The sequence below is a fragment of the Neovison vison genome, chromosome 13, assembly GCF_020171115.1.
Source record: "Neovison vison isolate M4711 chromosome 13, ASM_NN_V1, whole genome shotgun sequence".
Classification (NCBI taxonomy): Eukaryota; Metazoa; Chordata; class Mammalia; order Carnivora; family Mustelidae; genus Neogale; species Neogale vison.
In genome coordinates, this window is record NC_058103.1 from 65118243 (window position 1) to 65143008 (window position 24766).

At 40.1% G+C, this 24766-nt stretch overlaps 1 protein-coding gene across 1 annotated transcript in view; it reads right to left on the reverse strand.

Annotated features, from left to right (window-relative positions):
- The window catches only part of AKAP6 (A-kinase anchoring protein 6), a 552477-nt gene that overhangs the window by 520763 nt on the left and 6948 nt on the right, over positions 1 to 24766 (reverse strand). The window contains exons 2-3 of the mRNA XM_044232056.1: positions 3041 to 3148; positions 1735 to 1862 (exon numbers count right to left, since the gene is read on the reverse strand). The gene's annotated coding sequence lies outside the window, so the exon portion shown is untranslated. The remainder of the gene's footprint in view (positions 1 to 1734; positions 1863 to 3040; positions 3149 to 24766) is intronic.

The window sequence follows — 24766 nt, forward strand, 5'->3', positions numbered from 1 at the left end:
GCACACACTGCCCCCTCATTTTCCCTGTAACTTTCTGCATTCATTCATTCAAATGTTGTGTAGCCATCTTCTATGCACCTGACATCTTGCCAGGTATCGCAGAAAGAGAACTAGTATTTGACACCTTCCCTCAGAGTACAGCAGTCTAGGTGGGCCAGATCAGCAAAACTATGTTAAGAAAGAAGGACATTAACAGAATGTGAAGCCAGGAGCACTCTAACACGCCGGGGGACCTCACTGAGCACTGCAAGTGAGTTGAATTTGGAGAGGTAGGAAGAATGATCCAGGAGGGGGGGGTAATATGAGCAAAGGTAAAAATAAGGAGGAGGACTAGGGAGAAGAGAAGGACCCCCCCACACACACACCCATCCCACACACAAAGCCAGATTCTCTATTGCTGTTTTATGTATTCGTTATCTCATTTAATCTTCATGGCAGACACTTAAGACATCTTCATTTAGCAGATAAAGAAAATGAGGTGTAGAAAGTCCAACAACTAACTCAGTCACACATTGGCCAAGGAACAGAGCCAGGTTTGTCTGCTTCTGACACTCCTCCTCTAAACTGGGAGCCTCTTTCCCATAGGTGAACCCAAACTTATGAGGCCAAGGAGTCAGGCAAAGCACCAGCAAAGCCAGGCAGCAACTAACCATTTTGATTTCTAGATCTCTTTATCTTCATCCCAGACCCCAGGGGGTATGTGCTTTTTCAATGTCAAAGCCTCTCCCTTTGTATTCCCACTCCAAACAAGCTCCCTTTCTATAGACTGACATATGACTTGCCTGTCCAAATAGACAGTAGGCCTCTAGAGCCAGCTGAGGGCCTGGCTGAGGACAAGCTGTCTGCTGTTGGGGCCCACTGTTGGAGACACAAACTAGGCCTAGGGAACCTCAAGGATCCCCGAACTCAGACCCCTCAGTTTGGAGGAAAAAATGGAGACCCAGAGAGAGAAAGGGAGGGAGTCGCTAAAGGCATTCTCTCACCCCACCACAAAACAAAACAAAACCCTAAGCTCCATGAAAGTGCTTTGGCAAGTGGAGGTCTGAAATTCCTGCAACAGCTTGGAGAGAAGGTAACTAAGGTTCTGCCTTCCTACAGAGTCGGTCTTTAAATGCCGGTGCTGCTAAGACTAAAAAGAGCAAAACTGTTTTCTTAGCAAAGTTCAAGATTGACTCAAATTTTGTGTTGTCGGGATGAGGGTACGGGTGGAGGGGCATCTAAATGTGAATCATCAGCTCCTACTCAGCAAGCTGGGGACTGCGATGTTTTGGGAAAGCACGCCTTCTTGAGACCCTGGGTTTGCTCTCTTTTCTCCGCAGGGAAAGCAGGCCCTGATGTTCCATCACCCACCTACAGCTTCTTACAGCATGCCTTTTATAGCACCCGCAGCCTCTAATAGGAGCAGAGAAGTTGTGATGCTTCTGCCATTTTTCCCTTAGGTGGCCGACAACCCAGCCTTGAAGGGTAGACCCAACCAGTGCAAAAGAGAATCTTCTATCCAAAGAGCAAAAGCAGTACCCACTGCATCACTGTCAGAATGTTTAAAATGTATATCAAGATCATTATTCATCAAACCTTCCCTCTGGGAACAGATATAGTCCGTTCCTCTTTCTAAGGCCAAAGGACTGCGTGTTACCTTCCATTAATATCTCCCTGTCACTCTTCAGTTCCACTTCCACCAATCATCACATTAGACTATAGCCAAAAGACACAACTTTTTAAAAATGTACTTACCTTAATGTGCTCATAGTATTTATAGGTCAGTTTCCCTGCTGGCTACTTTTAGTGCAGCTGTATAACGTGTGAAGAGGATTTCTTCTCATTCTCTCTGGTATAGGTAAAATCCTCAGAGGGAGCAGCGCCTAGGTATGTTTAAATAAAACAGACCAATAATGACCTTGGGCTATATCATTCACACAGTACTGGTTGGATATGCTTTTTTTTTTTTTTTTTTCCCCCTAGTCAAGATTTATCGACCAAAGTAAGGTGAAGTATTAGGAACCTAGAGATTGGATGACTTAATGGTGAAGAAGTTGGACCATTCCTTCTTTCTTTAAATTCTATCTTTCCCTAAACACACCTCTATGTTTGCCTCCTATCCCTCTAACCACTCACGGTTAGGTTTCTTTATGCACTCTTCTAATTCTATCAAGCCCTTACATGTTGGTATTTCCCTGAACAAATTCATCTACTCCCATGTCTATATCATTCTCAAATCTGTACTGAAAATCAAAGTCTGTACTCAATCAAATCAAATATGCACTCAAATCAAATCTGTACTCAAATCAAAACTGGAATCTCTATTAAGAATTTCAGACCCAGGCACCTGGGTGGCTCAGTGGGTTAAGTGTCTATCTTCAGCTCAGGTTGTGAACTCAGGGTCCTGGAATTGAGCCCTGTATCAGGCTCCCTGCTCAGCGGAGAGTCGCTTCTCCCTCTCCCTCTGCCCTACCACTCACGCATGCTCACTCTCTCTCAAATAAATAAAATTAAAAAAACAAAAAACAACTTCAGACTCATTCATCCAATTGCCAACTACACATCTCTAGGATTTCCCACAAACCCATGAGACTCAACATGTAAAAAATTGATCTCATCATCTTCTCTATCACCTCCCCATACCATTTTCTTTTGCTCTGTTCTCTGTCTCATTGATGGCACCACCTTCTATCATTGCCCAAATCAGAGACTTTGGAATCCTCCCCACTCTTTGCTCCTCCTCACCCAAGATCCCTCACATCCAGTCAATTTCAAGAACTGTCAGTTCCCTCTTTTCTCCACTCTCACTGCTATTAGCCTAGTGTACAAGTTAAAGCCATCATGTCCCAAATTTGAGATGTCTACCAACTGGTTCTCCAGTCCCTACTTAAGTACTTCTAATTCATTTTTTTATGCTATACCCAGTGATCTTTCTAATATGTATAGCTAAGCATGTGATACCTCTCACTAAAAATCCTTCTGTGGCTCCACGCTGCTTTTAGGATGAAGTCTAAATGTCTTAACCAACTGAGGAGATTCTAAATGACTTGCTTCCACATACCTTTCCAGCCTCATCCTTCACGAGAATTCCTTCATGTTTCATGTTCCAGCCACAATGAATCTCTTTGAACTTCAAACCTGATGTTTTCTCTCTTGCCTCCTAGCCTTCCTGGAATCACAGAATTACATAGAGAAAACAAAATGAAAAATACCCAAATCAGGGCTTTCCACCAACTTCATCCTTATCTTTAGGAAATTCAATTGAATTCAATGAACATTTATTGATTGCCCACCAAAGGAAAAACAATCCCTTGCCAGCTGCATAGACCTTAATATGTAAGACATATTCCAAGCCATGGAACTTGCAATTTCATTGCTTCTCTTAAAACTGAGTTTAAAAGGTCAAGTCTCTGAACTTTAATTCCTTTCCTCAAACTTAAGTTCAAGCCATACAAAGAAACTATCTGTCCCCAGTACACTTGGGATGTGCCTGGATTCACTTTCACTGAATGTTTCACCCCCTTCTCTACCAAGCCAGCGACAACAACGTATCTTCTCTCTACTCTGCACTTCAAAGAAGCCCCAATTTGTTGTTAATGCCTAGATTACAAGGCTCTAACTTTCTGTTAGCTTTCTCATCTGTTGCTTAAGTCACTACAACTGGTATTGATCACCCAGTATTCCCAGGAACCAGAAACCCTGTGTTTAGCAGCTATGTGGGGGTTAGATTGTTAAGTTTAAAAGACTAAGGCTTGGAAGAGGGGTGGGGGAGGAGCCACCCTGAAGAAATTTAATACCCAGCATTTCTGATTGCCCCTGGTCACACACAAAGCAACACAATGGAGCTAGGCAAAGAACACCTGTCTAGAATCAAAAGACTATATTCTATGTCTTTGCTGAGTTAGGAATGGAGATGGAGACATGATCTTGGTGATAGTGTTCCCTCTTCTTGGTAGGCAGATGACCATAAGGCTTCATATTACTAGAAATGCAGAAAGGTATCCCTCCCCTCTGGGCAAATGACCAAACATCACCCCTTCCTCCTGACTGGAGGCAGACTTTGTACAGAGCATGCACTGCATGTCTCCATAGACTTGGCCTTGTGGACAGCTCTGTGCCTTCTAAAGTCATAGCTATTACAACATAAATGGAAGATACTTTTTCATGTTTTTCACCACCTAGCCCTGAACAAGAGGGCATCTACTTTCCAAACAGAGAAAGTTATCATAATAGACTTCGCATACTTCCTTTCTCTTGGAAACTCATGTGAAGTTTCCTAATGCCTTGAACTTTCCTCACCTATTCATAATAGCCAATCCTCACACCCCCTACCCAATCTCCAATGAGGCAGAAATTTGGATTGTTCTCAAATATATGACAAATAGAATTCCTGGAGATCAGAGTTTAACCCAGAGGTAGTAATAAAGCACTATCATCGCTGGCTGACGAGAAGCCCACTGACTATCAACAGAAGTAACACGGAAGTGTCAAATAGGGTAGAGAGCATGCTACAGCTGGGTTGAAATAAAAAATAAGGAATAGGATGTAAAGAATCAAGTGGCCATTTCTCCTATGCCTTCCTCTCTTTGTTTTTTTAGATTGGTTTGATTCTTGTCTATTTCAAGGTAAAGCACATCCTCCTTGAATCTGGTTTGGGAAACAACTGAGGATTCTGGGTGCTTCTTTTAAGGCATGTCCTGGGCTTTAGTTTAGCTGAGTGTTCCTGGGTTTACGACATCTTTTCTCCCACCTATCACAAAGGAGGTTTGTGAGCGTATGTCAAACTGCAACAGCGGTAAGCAAGAGAGTTAAAAGATTGGATGTGGTATCAATCCTATGTTTCTCCAGCATCCCTAGGGCCCTGAAGATTCAGCCACTGTGGTACCAAAACCTCCCCACAGGACTGTAAATGGAATGACTTTCATATTTTCCGCACCTTTAGCATGGCCTTGTTACTCAAAGCACACTGACCCCTGCATTTCCTCTAAGAACCTGTCAGTGAGTCTTTCAGACAGCATCAAATAAGGGAATTACTGGTTTACAGGCCAAAGATATTTACTGAGTTTGGAAACATTTATCAATTACCTTCTCTGTGGAAAAAAATGGGTTTAGCATGAAGGTATAGTAGGACATGGTGAAGAAGGGCTTGAAAGAGGAGAGGCACAAGAAACTTCCCCTCACAGGAACACAAAAATGGGGAGACTGGCACAGACACGAAATAAATAATACAAAAGAGGGACAGAACCCAGGTGTCTAGGGTTATGCTTGCTCAAAGAGAATGAAACGTGTAACTGGCCATACCATCAACATCTCTTAAATGTTTTTCATTCTTTTAGATGAAAATCTTATCATACCTGCCAAGGAGAGAAAGTATAATAAACAGACATATACTTCTTGGGGAAGATTTGTTTATATTCTTTCACTATTCCCAAAACACAGGCCCTAAAGCCTATTTTCCAGTTGAGCTGGGTTTTTTGATGTGTGTGAAGATATGGCCAATAAGATAATAAAATAGCCAAATAAACCAAAAAAAATTAGGAAGGTCCACTGAGGCAAGGTTATGAATGCAGCCACCCACAGTACAGACCTCTGATCCAAGTGGATGCCCTAGAATCATGTGCCCCTAGAGTCCTTCATGGCCTGGGGAGACAGTAACTGCAGGCCTACCAGGAGGATCTGTGAAACCAACTGCAGAGCTCCCCTGAACAGGGCATCAAACGTCATCAAAACTGGAGGCTTTGCTGATAAGAGAAGTGTTGCATTAGACAAAGTAACTCAGGAGACTGCAAACCCGTAGTCGGACCCACTTCAGCTTCATTGTTATTCTGGACTCTGGGCCTAGTTCTGAAAGACCCCAAACATGGAGGGGAAAAAAGTCTGAGAAAAAAAAAACACAGCTTATTCCATTTGGAGGGTAGAGAATGAAACCTGTAACAGATGGAATGGGAAGGGCAAAGGGCTTAATAAAATGCACTACAGGATTAGGTGTTCATTTGATTAAAACCGGCATATGTGTGGCAGAAGCAGAACAAAGTGACATGGCTCTGACTCATTCTGCTTCAGGGCCTGCAGCCACCATCATGCAGGCAAGACCAGGAGGACGCCATGGACACAATCCCTGCTAAGAAGCATCATAATTGGGGAACTGGACTGTGAAGGTTTTGCCTTGTTCTGTAAAGTTATGAAGGTCTTGGCCACAGAAACAACAACTCATCTGGGACAGAAACAGAAGAGCTCTGTTTTGTATCCTCCATGCCGAGCACAGTGCTGAACAAACCAGTGCTTAATAACCGTGCCTTGGTTGAGTCTGACCTCTTAGTTATGTCCATGAGGTCTGGAGGAGTTATAGGTGTATTTGGTGACCATATGTCCAGATTTGCCGGATAGTCCCAGTCTACACTTGGATCAGCATAATCCATAATGCCCCCTTTCACGTGCAAAAAGTATCAGTTTGGACAGCAAAGTATATTTTAACCTTAGGTATACAGTCTATCACCGCAATGAATGTTTTCCATGGATAAAATGATCACAAACACACAAGGGATCCTTCACTTTTTCCATCAAGTAACTCCTCAGTCTGTGCAAACCCTATCTTTGGGGGACTTTGTGAGGTCCTTTTCTCTCTAGTCTCCCTTTTTTCTCTCTGCCTATGTCTCCATTATGTCTTCATCCCTCTATTTCCCTCAAGTCCTGTCTCAACCCCCAGCGGCAGGAGGATGGGGGTGTTGCTGAATCAGCTTCTCTTTGTCTAGTGAGTCCTGATTAATATCTTCAGAGTCTCAGAGGGACACCACTTCGAATGCATCCTTACTTGCTAATATTCACCACCTTTCATAGTCTGACTTTAATATATTTTGTGCTGACAAAATCTACCTTTTTTCCTGACTTACCAGAAACCCCTCCAAGAAGGAGTGATAATGAAAGAGAAGGAAGCAAGGAAGGAAAAACAAAAACAAAACCCTATCTTACTACAAATAAATAAAGCAACAAATAACTTGAATGAGGTTTTACACATGGGCAAGGAGATGGACTCTTAGCCTTGTGGATTTTTCTTATCTTCCAGGAAGAAATAACTTAACTATGTGCTTGTTTTTTAAGCAGGAAGTCTGATTTATTCCTGGGACTTGTATCTACTTTTTTTAATTTAGCATAGGTTTACACCAGCAGGATTCAAGAGCAAATCCTATTTTGTTCAAGATAAATCATCATTCACTTCAGGAAGCCCAAAACCATCACAAAAATAAAGACAAGTAGGAGGAAGAAGGAATGTTAGTAAGAATTGGATCCATTAACGAGTTGGGGATTTGGATGTTTTTTATGTAAATTTTTTTCAACCTTTCTCTCAGACCATGAGTGGGAGTTTATTACCTGGTGTGTAAACTTATGAGCTTCAGGCACCATTACTAATAAGGAAATAATAGCATATCTATAGCCTGTGTCTTCATAAGAGGAAACAAGAGATTCATTTGGCCATACCAGACACAGGACTAAATTAGAAACTGTAAAAAAAAAAACAAACTCAACTCCACATAGTGTGAAGTTAGAGTCTGAAGACATGGATTGAAATCCCATTCTAACCATTCCAGGTGTATGGCCCTGGAAAATCTCTTGGGGCCTCAGTTTCTCTGTACAATGAGGGGCTCATGTGCTTAAGTTCCACCTATCCCTCAAACTCTATGATTTGATCATTTGGTCAGGGAGAATTTTTCTCCCATCAGCCCCACATGAATGGTATCAAATGTTCATTCTCTCTCCAATTTCCGTGTCCCACTACTTACCTTCTGACACCCCAACTGAAGCCCCTTGGACCTCTATGCTACCACAGTGCTTCCATCTTTCACTGAATCAGATGCTCTGGCTTACATAACTTTTGGGGGGTGATTTCTGGCAAACGAAAACTGCCTCTGCTTACTGTACCTGGCTGTGCTTTGACTGTGAGCTCTCTGAGCACAGCAAGATATCCCCGATCAAAGGGTCCATCTGTCTTTAGCTAGAAAATAGAGTTTGAATAAATAAGTTTGCTACAAATTGGCCAGCTCAGGGTCACCACTGAGAAATCAATTACTCAGCCTTCCACATCTCTCCTGAACCAGTGTGTGTTCAGGGAATTCAACAATACAACAAACTCAACCTTTGATCCTCCTTGGCAAAGAATGTCACTCTGTTACACCTGCCTAGAAAGGTACCAACATTCCCTGACTTGCTACTGATGCTCCTTGATTCAAACCTGACTCCAGACATGTTTGCCTACTTAAAAGAACCCAAACAAAGCATCTGTTACATATTTTCCCTCAGTGAAAGAAGAGTTTACAGGATCTTCTGGTATTGACCCTTGTCAATTTCATTTAAAAATAGGTGGGCACAGGAAGGCTGGGTGGCTCACTTAGGCTCAGGTCATGATCTCAGGGTCCTGGCCTCAAGCTCCCTGGTCAATGCAGAGTCTGTCTAACCCTCTCCCTCTCCTTTTGCCCCTCCCCCTGCTCATACTTTCTCTCTTCCTCTCTAATAAATAAAATATTAAAAAAAAAAAAAAAGAACAAAACAGTGGTCACAATTCACCAGTACCTTCTGTTCCTATAATATGTAAATACCTTTACATAGTCAGATCCAGGAATCTTAAATCCCATTGGGATATATCCTGAAAGTGCCCTCATAATTACCTCATGAACCAAGGAATTACCTCAGGAACCAAGAAATGAGATGATACAGATGAAATGCACAAAGCCCACAACATTATAGGAACTCTGTTTTTTTCCAACGGCTGAGAAAGACACCTTAGAGCAGGTAGCATTGCAGGAACTCTCTTGATTATGGTAGAGAAGGTTTACTCTAAGTGGTAAAATGGTAGGGGTAAGAGAGAAGGAGTGATGCATAAGTAACTAGAAAAGTGAAACAGATGTGTAATAAACCAGGAGCACAATGTAGGAACGTTCTCCCAGACTCTGGTTTCCCAGCATCCCAGATGGCCACACTCCTGGAAACCTTTTTTTCTGGTGGGTCTCAAGTTCCATCCTCATTACACAGTCTTTAATTTACCTACAAACTTCTACTTCCTGCTTTCTGAATGCTGCACTCATAAGAATATACTCTCTGCTCCCTTGCTCTTAAGTGTAATTCTTTTATCTCTCCCACAGTGCCAACGAGAGTCATATCCCTACATATCTCTGGTCTGAGTGGAAATAGCCACCAGAGATTCTATTTTATAGATAATTTGATAAATTTCATGATACCGGTATCCATATCCCTTTAATTCTCTAGGAATTTTATCTACTGCTGCTCTACCACGTTCATGGGCCCATGGTTGATATTTTTTCATAGCAGTCATGGAAGGCATATACAGACTTCCAAATGTTCTCAGTGCCGATCTGAAATCAGCTTCCCACACAAAAAAGAACTGTCCTATTCCAAATATCAGTGCTGCCCTCCTGCTCCCCTGCAGTAGTAAACTCTGAGTAGTACATTAAAAGCCTTCACAATTCTAAGTCCTCCTATTGCTAGGCTGACTCCCCAGCTCCCATACCAGACTGTAAGACAGATTCCTCATATTCCTGAATCCTACCACGTTGTCCCTACTAACTGGGTTCAGAGACAGTGGCTAGCATAAGACATTCTTGAGAATGCAACTTCCAACCCAAATCTACCAAACACATGAAATCTTTAGACTGAACTTGTTCCCAGTCTCTCTTCCTTGATTTTCTTTCTCTAACTTCCTCCATCCTTTCCATAACTGCTGCTTTTCTTCCTATTACAGATGAGCCTCTCCTTCCTTCTGTCACATCCTAAGCTTCTCTGACGGAATTCTCTGGCAAGTTCTGGCAATTATAAAAAGTAGAAAGGATGCTGAGGACAAGTCAAACACAAATCAAACAAAGAAGCAAACAAAATTTAAAAAATTAAGAAACTAAAGAAAGTATGCGTTTGGTTCTAGAAACCACATGCTTCTGTGCTATCTTAGGCACTAACACGGAAGTGTCCCTTAAGGAGTCAGACTGAAATTACTTAATACTGACTACATCGGCAGCACAGCAAAGTGACATATACCATGACTTTCCTGTACCAAGGGCTGGATTTCTGCTAACTTCTTCCCTAGGGCCAACTTCTTATAGCTTTATAGCCAGAAATAGCTGCATAACTTGGCAAGGTGGCAGGGTAGGGAGAGAAGAATTAGATCCCAGGCCCAAGGTGTCAGTGGCACTGTACAAAAAAGCTGCCCCATGGAAGGAAGAAAGGCTGGGAACTGCTCTGGCCACTTGGAAGTTTGAGGGTGTCATTAGCTGGAGCAAGCATCTGAGGCCTAACCCATATAGAAGGGGAAGCCAGCTCTACACTGAAATAAGGAAGCTCAGCCTCTATAGCTTCTTCCAGCAGCCAGATGGGTGGTACAACTACCTGGCACCAGCCCTAGCCCTCCCTTCATCATGCTCCAGTAGAAAAGGATCCCCAGTACGGGGTTCAACAACACTCTTTCTAAAAGGTGGCAAACAAGTGGTTTATAGCCTGACCATCTTATCCAAGGTAATGAGAAACCTACAGATGCATCCCTGTATGGCCAGCACAGTCTATATGTAAATCAGAAGGCCCTCACTCTGGGTGAACACAGTCCTGTGGGTGCACAGCTTGGCTGGAATGTGGGCAGGATTTCTGCCCCCACTGCTTCCAGTGCTCAGGTATGGTGTACACAAGCTTCCCCATTCCATAGCTCAGGGGTAAAACTAATGATGTTCAAGACAGAGTGTCAGAAAAGGTGGCAGGTATCAAGTCTGGGTCAGCCCAAACCAAAGACAGCCCTCACACACCCCTCTGTGCCCTGGGACATGAGTGTGCCAGGCTAGCTGAGGACAGAGATGTTAGAAGGAGCAGAGGTGGAAGGAACATGGTGGCCCTGCCAGGATTCACACTCAAGCCAGTTATGTCCTAACTTCACCTAGACACAGCTCCTGAGACCTAATTCACTCCTATTATCAGGCTCAGTCACCATCATCTGCCTCTGAGAAAAATTACCAAGAACAATTCACACTTCTTGCTCTGAGCTCAAGGGGAGCATGGGGACTCAGCAGTGATGTGAGGGTGAAAAATGGGCTGAGCCGTACAGTCACCAATGAAAGAATCAAGGGAAATAGGGGAAAGCTCTCAGATCAGGGTGAAATGGCTCCTAAAAGAAGAGGAATGGAGGGGCACCTCGCTGGCTCAGTTTGTTGAGCCTCTGCCTGGGGCTGAGGTCATGATCTCAGGGTCCTGGGATCAAGTCCCACATTGGGCTCTCTGCTCGGCAGGGAGCCTGCTTCCCCTCTCTCTCTGCCTGTCTCTCTGCCTGCTTGTGATCTTTCTCTCTGTGCCAAATAAATAAATAAAATTCTTAAAAAAAAAAAAAGAAGAAGAAGAAGAAGAAGGAGAAGAAGAAGAAGAGAGGAATGGAACCATACCACTCCTACCACTGCTCCAAACATAAATAGGTAAAATGAAAAAAAAAAAAGAAGATATTTTAAAAGTGTGCTCTAAAGCAAGATAGGATTTCCTTGGACCCAACTGATTTTAGTTCTTGGGGATTCAGGATGACTAGAGATGCTCACACAAGGCAGGTGCTTCCCTGACCCAAGCTCCTTGTGGGAAATCCTGTCTGGACCAGTGTCCACCACCCACCCTACCCATGATAGTAGAGGTTCTGCAACTGCTGCCTGAGGTTAAGTTTCCTCAGAAGCTACAAACCTAAGGAGACAGGAGGAAACCAGCACAACCCTGAAATCAAGCTGACGTGAGCAAGGACCTGACAAAGGCTGCCCAGGAATGCAGGAACTGGACCTGTGAACAATGCAGTAGCACACAGGGCAGGACTCTCCAACCACCCATACCATACCTGGTTCTGAAAAGGGGTCTCAAGGGATTTGGGGTAGAGACAACCATTCAGGGAGATATGAGTGAAGAACCAGGGAAAGACAAAGTGAGAATCTCTCGATTAAAAAAAGACAACCAATGAAAGCCAACATTGCAAATGAAAGTAACAAAATAATCTAAAAACTGTTTATGTATTTTCAGACTCAACAGAGATAAAGGAAGGAATAACATTAATTTAAAAACTCAAAAATCGGCACAAATGAAATTAGAGGGGGTTGAGGAAACATAAATAAATGAAAAATAAAGAAACTGAAAAACTTAATAGATGAGATCACCTCAAAACTGTACACACTCAAAAAAGGACTAGGAAATTGAAAAACTGTACTGAGAACAAACCACAGAGAAAGAGAAAAACATTATGAAAGGGCAGTTAGGAGACCTGGAGAATACACTGAGAAGTTTCAAAATATATCTAATCAGTTCTCTAAGAGCAGAGAGTTAATGGAAGACAAGTAATATTCAAATGGTTAGTGGCTAATAATTTTGGGGAGCTCAAGAAGAGTCCACAGTTTGAAAAAGGACTCTAGAGGCAATGTAAATAAATCCACAACCATAATGTGTGGTCAAACTACAGAGCATTATAAAGGTTACTAGACAGAAAAGACAGATTCCTCTGAAACAATGATGATTAAACTGACAGTGGATATATCATCAGCATTAATCAATGCCAAAAGAATATGGAGTAGTATCTTCCATGTACTAAGAGAAAATAATTATCAACCTTGAATTCCATACCCAGCCATTCAGACATAACAGACTGAGGGAGCTTACCACCCAAAGACTCTCACTGAAAAAACAAACAAACAAACAAACAAGCAAAAACTAAAGAATGAACTTCAGCAAGAAAAAATCTAGGACAGCAAATAAAGAAACTGACAAAAATATAATAATGGTATACTTAATCCTTAACCAAAAAATGAGAACTATTTTTGGTTCATCTGTAACTTCAGGTAGCACTGCCCTAGGTAATAAATAGTTGGCAACAAAAAACACAAAATAAGATGACAGAAAGAAGTCCAGATACATTAACAATCACAAAAAGGTAAATGGACTAAGCCCAGAAGTTGACAAATGGTGCCTAGCAGGCTGGTTACTGCCATGTGCATTCATTTATGTATTGTCAGTGGCTATTTTTGAGTTGTTACAACAGAGATACAAATATAGGGCCCACAGAGCCAAAAGTATTTACTGTCTGCTCCTTTACAGGAAAATGTTACCAATGGCTGGATAAAACCACGTAGTAGAAAAAGGGGTAAGTGTGTAGGTCAGTTTTTGAAGATCCAAATAATGCTACTTATAAGGAAACATATTTTTTTAAAAATCACATCAAATGTATGAAAATGAAAAGATAAAAACAGGCTGAACAAATATTAACCAAAAGAAAGCATATTTAGCAATATTGATATCAAACAATATAAAAATTAATGCAGCAGGATTAACAGAGATAAAGAAGTATACTGTGTAAGGATTAAAAAAATACTGCCCTGCAAAGATGTAACAATCTTGAACTCATAAATATATAATTATATAAAACAAAAATGATAGAATTACAAAGAATATTTTTTCAGAACTATAAATACAGGGGTAAATTGCACCACAGATCTTTCAGAAACTGATAAATGAAGCCAATAAATTTTAGTGATATTTAGGAAGGCACAATTAGGATATTTAAAAGCTGCAATTCCCAATGGAAAATGGGTGGGGATTTCAGAACCACCTGAGGAATTTTTTCAAATAATATATACACTGCCCACCTTACCCAGAGAGGGGAAAAGGGAGAGATATTTTAAGAACTGATTTAGTACATCATTGTTACTGTCAGAAAGAGAGGTCTCCCATAGGGTTATGATGCTATGGTGAAAAGAGGCTGAGAACTGTCTTTCTCAAGGGAGTGGACAGTGGCCAACCTCAAAGATACATGCTCTGAAAAGAAACATATGTTGACTTATCGAGTATTTAAACCATCTCCAACATGAGCTTCTCTATGGCTACCAGAGACACCAAAGGACTGGAATACAAAGAGCAAAAGACCTGTTATGAGAGTAACCAGCTATCTCTCCTGAATTTCTGGATCATGGTTTCTAATTTTAAAACATGTCAAAGCAGGGCACCTGGGTGGCTCAGTCATTAAGCATCTGCCTTTGGCTCAGGTCATGAACCCAAGGTCCTCAGACCAAGCCCGGCATCAGACTCTCTGCTCCATGGGAGGCCTGCTTCTCCCTCTCCCACTTCCCATGCTTGTGTTCCCTCTCTTGCTCACTCTCTGTCAAATAAATAAATAAAATCTTTAAAAAATAAAATAATTAAAAATAAATATATAAGTAAAACATGTCAAAGCTTTGCCTTAGTAGATTCAGTTTAACTAAATATACAAACTGCTCAAAACAGAAAATATTTTTAAGGTGTTCAAAACAAACTATATATTGACTTACATGGAACCTGGGTGGCTCAGTCATTAAGCATCTGCCTTCGGCTCAGGTCATGATCCCAGGGTCCTGGGATTGAGTCCTGCATTGGGCTCCCTGCTCTGTGGGAAGTCTGGTCCCTCTCCCTCTCTCACTCCCCCTGCTTGTGTTCCCTCTCTCACTGTCTCTCTCTCTTTCTCTCTCTGTCAAATAAATAAATAAAATATTTTTAAAAAATGTATTTTCGGGGTGCCTGGGTGGCTCAGTGGGTTAAGCCTCTACCTTCAGCTCAGGTCATGATCTCTGAGTCCTGTGATCGAGTCCTGCATCAGGCTCTTTGCTTGGCAGGGAGCCTGCTTCCTCCTCTCTCTCTCTCCCTGCCTGCCTCTCTGCCTACTTGTGATTTCTGTCAAATAAATAAATAAAATCTTTTAAAAAAATTATTTTTAAAAAATTTTAAAAATATATGTAAAATGTATATATGAATATATATAAATAAATACATATTTATTTATTTTCATATATATAATATATGTGGGGGGGACACTTAAAATTCAGCTTTAGAGGAATTTTACCAATAGGTAATATATTAAAAGGTACTCTATCTCTTCTAAAAGTTCATTGAGCAAGAGAAACCAAATTTAATCTAAAAAGGGAAGTTTACACCTGTGATAAAATAAAATGTAGAATCTTCATCCAACCAGTCCATCAGTCCATTTGGTCTCCTCCCAACCCTTCTCTACAGGAAGGAATTTATAATAATGTGGTCAATATATCAACATTTCCCTTCACCAAAGTGGTTCTCTGTCCATGGAAGTTTACAATAAATATATTTTGAGAATATATACTCAAAGGCAAGAGTAAAAAAACTGTGTACTAGAGGCACTAGTTCAAAGACTAAAAATATATAATTTTGTAATAATGAGGAGTGTAGTTGATAACATAAAAATACTAGGGAGGGGGACCAGGGTGGCTCATCAGTTAAGCCTCTGACTCTTGATTTCGGGTCAGGTCACGATCTCAGGTGTGTGAGATAGAGCTCCATGCTGGGCTTCCATGCTGGGTGTGGAACCTGCTTAAGATTCTCTCTCCATCTCCCTCTGCCTCTCCCGTCCTCTAAAAAAAAATATTAGGGAGAGAAGTTCAATTCTAATGAGGAAGACAGAAAATTACTACTGATTCTTGAGTAGTGAGTAGCATGGTAAAAATGATGTTTGTACAAAATAATAGTTCACTATGTGAAAGAAGGATTAAAGAAGGAAGAGAGAAGCTAGAAGCCTTTTGGATAGTCCAGGTGTGAGTTGGTGAGGGTTGGGGTATTGGAGGAGGGCCCATAACAATGAAATGTTATGAGAAGAAGGAGACAATAGGACTTAATGAATAAGTAGATAATAGAGAAGAAAAAGAAGAAAGGAGGAGGAAGAGGGAGAAGGAAGAGAAGTAAGATGCAAGAACAAAGATGACAATTACATTTTTAAAAGATTTTATTTATTTATTTGAGAGAGAGCAGAGTAAGAGAGAGAGACACAGAGAGAGAGAACTCATGCACTAGTAGGGGTGAGGGGTAGAGGGAGAGGGACAAGCAGACTCCCCACTGAGCAGGGAATCAGGTGCCAGGCTTGATCCCAGGACCCCAAGACCATGACCCAAAATAAAGGCAGACATCTAACCAACTGAGCCACCCAGGTGCCCTGACAACGATTACATCTGTAAATCTTTGGTCCAGGAATGATGACAGGGAAGAGAAATCTCTACTCATGGAAGATTAGTTTTAGGCTCACTGAATCTAAGATAGAGGAGAAAAATCAAAGAAAAATCAGGTCAGCAGTTAGAAGACATAGGGTTTCTCAGGAGCCCATAAAACCATGCATCATAATCCCTTGGGTACCTATTAAAATGCAGATTCTAGGCCTCCTCTCCAGACCTACTGAATCACAATCCAGGAATCAGGATTAAATGAGCTGGGGGTGGGGGCAGTCTGAGATGGTAGTGTAGCAAGATTCTAAGCTCATCTCCTTCCATAGATACACCAAATCTACAACTATATATGAAACAATTCCTTCTGAAAAATAACTGAAAACTAGCTGAACAGCTACTCCACAACAAATGATAAAAGGACCAATCAAGTGGGGTAGGAGAAAAACCCTAAAACCCTAACCTCTCTGCAGCAAACCACAATAGGGAGAGGTCTCCAAGATACAGAGCTTCTCCTGGAGGAGCAAGATGTTTGTGTCCACATCAGGTAACCTTGGGACCTGCACCAGAGAGCCAAGCCCCCAAGAATCTGGCAGGTCTTACATTTAAGGGAAAAAAGGATTATAGGTAACTGAGATTATTCTTTTAAAGGGCTTGTATCCAGGGTGCCTGGGTGGCTCAGTTAGTTAAGGGTCTGACTCCTGATACCAAGCTCAGGTCTTGATCTCAGGGTTGTGAGTTAAGGCTTAAAAGTGACTGACTGACTGACTGAATGAATGAATGGCTTGTATGCAGTCTTATCCCAGGACTCAGTATAAAAACCTAACTACATGTGAGGAGATTCCTTTAAATAGTACCTAACTACATGTGAGGAGATTCCTTTGCTAATCTTAAAGCATTTGCTGGAGGGACAGGAGACAACTGAGACTCTAGTAGACACCATTTTTGTATTCTCTATCCTCCTAGCATAAGGATGCACATGCAGATGTAGCACTGTCCCACCGCCTTGCTAAGTCCAGTGGGGTAAGAGGTTTCAGCACTCCCCTATTCCCTGACCGGGGCCAGCAAGCAAGAGAAGTCACAGCACTGTCATGCTCCCTTACTAATGCTGGTGAACAAGGAGTTGCAACACACCCCTGCTTCCTGGCTAGGGCCAACCTTTGCAAGTGTGCTGGGGCTGGTACTCCCTTGCCGGAGCTGGCAGGTACACACAGACAAGACACTATCCCACTGCATAACTGAAGCTGCTTGCTCATGCAGTCAGGGCATTTTTCCCCATGCCTTGCTGAAGTCAGTGAGTGTGTTTCACCCCTTACACTCTCCAGTTGCCTCACTAAAGCTGGTAGACACTTGCAATCTACACAGGGGATGCCTCTTAACTTGCCTAGCCCTGATGGCCAAGGGGGCTCATGCTTCTGGGCTCCTAAGGACTGTAACAATTGAAAGACAGTTCTTGGCAGACTATTATCTCTGAAGCACTTCAGAGACGGCAGATTAAAAACCTGTCCTCTGAAAAAGGCCTATTTACTTGTCTTAGAGCTTCAGCCTGAGGGACAGGCTTCAGATTTGCCACATATCTAGAAGCTACAGATGAGCTCAGGCAGACAGCATCCTTGTGTACTTCTTTGGCTTCAGCATGGCTCAATGATACCTCCCAGAAAGGAGTTTATACACTCATCTGGAGTCCTGATTTTTGTAACTGTCAACAGGGACACCTCTAGATCTCCTGATCTGAAAGCTAGCAGGGTTTAAAATTGTGGCCCCACAGGACTGTATATATTTTTATACTTTAAAAGCTGCTGCTTGAGGGTCTAGCTTCCAGTTAGCCTGAAACTAGGTGCTAAATATGATTCTTCAGGTCACTGACAAGTCTTGGCCCATTCTCAATAGCAGGGACCTATTCAGAATTAACTGGGCTACACAGAAAGTCACAAAGGTTCAAGAGACAATGAAGTTCTAGGTCAAGGCTGAATGATGTTTCATCACCTACACAAGGCCACCCCTTCAAGACTGGGAGAGGTAGTAGTTTTGCTGAAATACATAGAAACAAACACAGAGAGTCACACAGAATGAGGAAACAAACAAAAAAAAAGTTCCAAATTTTTAAAAAATTTTAAATAAAACCTCAGGAAAGAACTTAATGAAACAGAGATAGGTAATCTACCTGATAAAGAATTCAAAGTAATGATCATAAAGATTTTTACCTAACTCAGGCGACGAAAAAGGAACACAATGAAAACTTTAAGAAAGAAATAGAAAACATAAGAAACTACCAAAGAGAAGTCCCAGAGCTGAAAAACACAAATAACTGAACTGGAAAAATACTAGAGAGGTCAAAAGCAGAATAGATGAAGAAGAAAAGACCCTCAATCTGGAATACAAGGCAATGAAACTCAACCTAACATAGCAGCAAGAAGAAAAAAAAATTTTATTTAAAAAGTGAAGTTTAAAAAGTTTAAAAACTTTTAAAAAGTGAAGATAGCTCAAGGATATGACATCAAACAGAATAACATTCACATTTTAGGGGTTCCAGGAAGAAAAGAGAGAAAGGGGCAGAAGATGTACTTGAAGAAATAATGGCTGAAAACTTCCCTGACCTAGAAAAGGAAACAAACATCCAGATCCCAGAAGCACAGAGAATTCCAAATAAGATGAACCCAAAGAGAGCCACACCAAGACATTTATAATTAAAACATCAAAAGTTATAGAAAGAATCTTAAAAGCAGCAAGAGAAAAAGAACTTACTACATTAAAAGGGAACCCGCTGTAAAATTATTGGCAAATTTTTCAGTAGAAACTTCACAGGTGAGGAAAAGTGACATGATATATTCAAAGAGCTGAAGGGAAAAACTTCCAACCAAGAATACTTTACCAGGCAAGGCTCATTCGGGATTGAAAGAGAGAGGAAAATTTTTCCAGACAAGCAAAAGCTAAAGAAGTTTATCACCCCAAAACCAGCCTTACAAGAAATGTTTAAAGGATGTCTTTAAGCTGAAAAGACATGGCACTAATGAATAACAAGAAAGTATAGGAAAGTAAAAATCTCACTGGCAAAGGTACATATGCAGTAAAGATAGTAGATTAATCACTTGTAACACTAGAATAAAGGTTAAAAGACAAAAGTAATATTTAGTAATAAAAATTATCTAACACTACAATAATTAGTTAAGGGATACATAAAGTAGAAAGATATAAAATGTGACATCAAATACACAAAACATGGAGCGGTAAGGAAAAATGCAGTTTTGGAATGAGTTCAAATTTAAGTGGTCATCAACTTAAAATGTACATACATAGAATGTTATATGTGAACTTCATGGTAATGATGAAGCAAAAACCTACAACAGATATAGAAAAGAAAATGAGAAAAGAATCTAAAAATAATGCTAAAGAAAGTCATCAAACCACAAGGGAAGAGAGTAAGAAAAGAAAGGAAAAAAGAGTAACTACAAAATCAGCTAGAAAACAATTAATAAAATGGCAATTAATGCATACCTATCAATAATTACTTTAAATGTCGGGACACCTGGGTGGCCCAGTCAGTTGGGCCACTGCCTTTGGTTCAGGTCATGATCCCAAGGTCCTAGTATTGAGTCCCACATCAGGCTCCTTACTCAGTGGGGAGCCTGCTTCTCTCTCTGCCTCTGCCTGCCACTCTGCCTGCTAGTGCTTGCTCTCTCTCACTCGCTCTCTCTCTCGCTCTCTCTCTCTCTCTGAAAAATTAATAAATAAATAAAATCTTTTTAAAAATTACTTTAAATGTAAATGGACTAAATGCTCCAATCAAAAGACACAGAGTGGCTAAATGGATAAAAAAACGAGACCCATCTATGGGCTGCCTACAAAGCGACTCACTTTGGATGTAAAGATACACACAGACGGAAAGTGAAGGGACAGAAAAAGATACTCCATGTAAATAGAAATGAAAGGAAAGCTGGGTAGCTATACTCAAATTAGATAAAATAGACTTTATAACAAAGACTGTTACAAAAGATAAAGAAGGGCATTACATAATGGAAAAAGAGTCATTCCAACAAGAAGAGAAAACATTTGTAAATATATATGCATCCGATATAGGAGCACCAAAATATATAAAGCAAATATTAACAGACCTAAACAAAGAATTGACAACAATACAATAATAGTAGAGGAACTTTAGCATTCCACTTACATCCATGGATAGATTAACCAGACAGAAAACCAATAAGAAAACATTGGCCTTAAAGGACACATTAGATCAGATGGACTTAATATATACAGAATAGTCCATTTAAAAATGTCAAAATACACATTCTTCTCAAGGGCACATCCAACATTCTCCAGAATAAATCACATGTTAAACCACCATACGAGTCTCAATAAAACCAAGATTAAAATCATATCAAGCACCTTTTCCAACCACACTGGTTGAAACTTGAAATCAATTATAAAAAGAAACCTGAAAAGAATCACAAATACATGGAGATTAAACAACATGCCATTGAAGAATTATTGGGTCAATGAAAAATCAAAAAGAGAAATAAAAAAGATCAAAAGAGAAATTTAAAAAATACCTAGAAACAAATGAAAATGAAAATACCATACCAAAATTTATGGGATGTAACAAAAGCAGTTCTTAAGAGGAAAGTGCATAGTGATACAGAACTGTGTCAAAAAACTGTGTCAAAAAAACTGTGTCAAAAAAAAAAAAGAAAGAAAGAGAAAAAAGAAAAATCTCAAATGAATAACCAAACTCTACACTTAAAGGAAAAGAAAAAATGAAGCCCACGGGTAGTAGAAGGAAGGAAATACTAAAGATAAGAACAGATATAATGAAATAAAGATTAAAAAGTCAATAGAAAAGATCAATGAAACTAAGAGCTAGTTCTTCGAAAAGATAAACAAAACTGACAAACCTTTAGACTTACCAAGAAAAAAGAGAGAAGGCTCAAATAAAATCAGATATAAAAGACAAGTTACAAGTGATACCACAGAAATACAAAGCATCATAAGAGACTATTATGAACAGCTATATGTCAACAAATTGGACAACCTAGAAGAAATACATACATTCTTAGAATTGCATAATCTTCCAACACTGAATCAGGAAGAAACAGAAAATCTGGACAGACCAATTACTAGTAAGGAGATTGAGTCAGTAATCAAAAACCTCCCAACAAACAAAAGTACAGGACCAGACTGCTCACTGGTGAATTCAACCAAAGTAATCTTGAGAGAAAAGAACAAAACCAGAGGCATCATGCTCCCTCATTTCAAACTATATTACACAGCTACAGTAATCAGAACAGTATGATATTGGCATAAAAGTAGACATACATATCAATAAAACAGAATAGAAACCCCAGAAATGACTTACAACAAAGGAGGCATATATGATCAATTAATTTACAACAAAGGAGGCAAGAATGTAGAGTGGGGAAATGACAGTCTCTTCAATAAATTATGTTGGGAAAACAGGACAGTTACACACAAAAGAATGAAACTAGACCACTGTCTTACCCCATACACAAAATTTAACTCAAATGGATTAAAGATTGGAATGTAAGACCTTCATAAGGTCTCACATCATAAAACTCTTAGAAGTCATAAAACTCTTAGAAGAAAACACAGGCAATAAGCTATGTGACATCAGTTCTTAGAGATGAATTTTTGGATCTGACTCCAAAAGCAAAGGCAACAAAAGCAAAAATAAACAAGTGGGACTACATCAAACTAAAAAGCTTCTGCACAGCAAAGGAAACCATCAACAAAATGAAAAGATGACCTACTGAATGAGAGACAATACTTGCAAATCATATATCCAATAAGGGGTTATTATCCAAAATATATAAAGAACTCACAAATATAACAGCAAAAAAAAAATCCAGTTTAAAAATGGGCAGAGGATCTGAATAGACATTTTTCCAAAGAAGACATACAGATAGCCAGAAGGCACATGAAAATTATTCAACATCACTATTATCATTAACTTCCCCAAAGTGAAACAGATCTTATTTCTCTCATCTTCACCATGATTTAACAAGTACAACCCAAATATGTCCAACTTCTGGGTTTTAAACAATGATTAGGAAATATTTAAACAGGTGCCTAGTATTTTAAGCTTTAGCAGGGGTGGAGGGGTGACTGGCCCCAAGTGTGATTTCCCCCCAGTTACATTGTTTCCTTTTCCAGTATTTTCTTATTGTTTTGTTTTGTTTTTAAAGGAGATGGGAGTTTATTAAATACATTGCAAGGGAGCAGCAGGTGGGAGAGCAGAGGAGAGATTGCTTCCTCCTTTCCAGTATTTTGAAATGGTCCTAGTCTCCAAGATAACAGGCAATAGATATTGGGTTGTATTTCTTTCAGTTTAAGAGTTGTAGGCAGGTGCTCTTCAGGATGAGTGAAGACCTCTGAGGCAACAAATACCCAAATGCTCTTTTTTAATTAAGGACTAAAAATGTACAATCACTGCAAACTTTATAGTTGGAAAAGCTTCTCGTGGTGACTATAGCCATTTACACATTGCAGAGCTTTGCAATACACAGGACACTTTCCTGAGCATTTCTCACAAATCCTTCTGTCAATCCACAGAAGCAAGCAGGACAGACACTACTATTATCTGCGTCACAGAGGGTGTGGATTGTCCAAGGGGTGGAGCTGGGATTTCAACTCTGACCCTCAGACCCAGGCATCTTTCCATGACACCCCAAACATACAAGTAATTAAAAAGATATTTTTCCCCTCCTTAGAAATAAATCTGTGAAGAAAATTTGATTGATAAATATTTTGCTTGTAGTTTACATCGTCAAATATTACAGCGAGGTAGCCTCGGTTTTTCTGGTGGAATTGAAGCTTAAATTTCATGGGAAAATGAAAGCCTTTAGCCTTTGTGAATAAGCAGAATTGGTTGCGAGAACAAAACCACAGTGTGGATAAGGGCGTGTGAAATAGAAATGCTTCATGTAGCGAGTTCCTGGTATCAGTAGCAAACTCCTACTCACCTTATAACCCAGCGATATAAAAACCATTCCCAGGGGTGCCTGGGTGGCTCAGTGGGTTAAAGCCTCTGCCTTCGGCTTGGGTCATGGTCCCGGGGTCCTGGGATCGAGCCCCACATCGAGCCCCACATCGAGCCCCACATTGGGCTCTCTGCTCAGCAGGGAACCTGCTTCCTTCTCTCTCTCTCTCTCTCTCTCTCTGCCTACCTGTGATCTCTAGCTGTCAAATAAATAAATTTAAAAATCTTTAAAAAACAAACAAACAAAAAGAAACCATTCCCAGAAGCAGCAATGCTGGCCCAAAGAGTCCATCATATATGAGGGCCTAAAAAGCCTCCTGATGGGGTGAAGGCTCCTAATAGGAAGCCAGGGTCTGGTGTCTGTCCCTCAGATTCACTACTCTGGGACAATTTAGGACTAAATGCTAGCCGGAAGTGGACAAGATTCAAAGAGAAAGTTAAAGCAAAGAGTTATCTCACTAACAGCTTCCTGAGACCCTGAGAACTCAAGGCAATAGTGCTTGTGGCACTAGTTGGGCTAAATAAAGGACAGCATAAGAACACAGTGGGGTGTAGAAGTTATTTCTGAAATAGCCATTGCGTGAGCAGAGGCCATCATAGCATGGAGCAAAAGGAGCAGAGTCAGGAAATATTGTATTCTTACAGTTGTTGCAGCTTTTTAATATATTAATTCATTCAGAAAGTATTTATTGAGATCACATGTTATGTGATAGGTAGTTGGGAACAGCAGTGAACAAAACAGATGAATTCTTACTCTTTAGAAGTTCTATCCTAGTGGGAGAAGATAGAAAACAAATAAATTGTGTGGTGGAGACAGTTGCCATGGGAAAAGCCAAAGCAGGACAAAGGGATGTGGCTTTAAAGAAACACAGTTGTCTTTCTATTTTAAATGTTTTTATAAATCATCAAAAGTCCATTTGATTAATGTTAGTAGTTGCAATAGTAGAGGAACACTTCATAATGATAACGGGACCAATTCCTCAGGAAGACATAAATGTATACGTTTCTAAAAACAGAGTTTTACAATACATGAAGCAAAACCTGTTGGAACTTCAAGGCCAAATAGAGAACTCCACAATTATAGCTGGAGATTTCATCAGTTCTCTCTCAATAAATAATGGAAGAAATACAAAGACTCAGGAAAGATATACATGATTTGAACATTACCAACTAACTTGACCTATTAACATGTATAGAACACTCCAGTCAGCAACGCCACATTCGTTTTCTATGCAAATGAAACACTCACTAGGGCTATAAAACAAGTCTTAATAAATTTAAATTAATTGAAATCATACCATAAGAGAATTACAAAAAGAGCAAAGATACTAGAAAATTTGAATATTTGGAAACTAAAAATAAACATCTAAATAATTCATGTGACAAAAAGTGAAAGGGAAAGTAAATACTCTAAACTACATTTGAAAATATGTGTTTATATTAAATAGCACATTAAAATTTCTGAGACACAGCTAAAGCAGCTAAAATTGCCTAGAGACAAACTTATGGCTTTAAAAGTTTCTATTGGAAAAGAAGAAAAGTCTAAAGTTAATAATAAAAGTTTCCACTAAAAGAAACTAGGGAAAGAAGAGCAAATTAAACCTAAAGTAAACAGAAGGAAGGAAATAATAAGGAGCAAAAATCAATGACATGGAAATGAACAAGTAATAGGGAAAAAATGAAACAAAAAAAATGTGTTTTTTTGTAAAATAACAATAAAATCGATAACATTTTAACCAGACAGATCAAGAAAATAAGACAGGAAACACAAATATCAACATCAGGAATGAAAGAGATT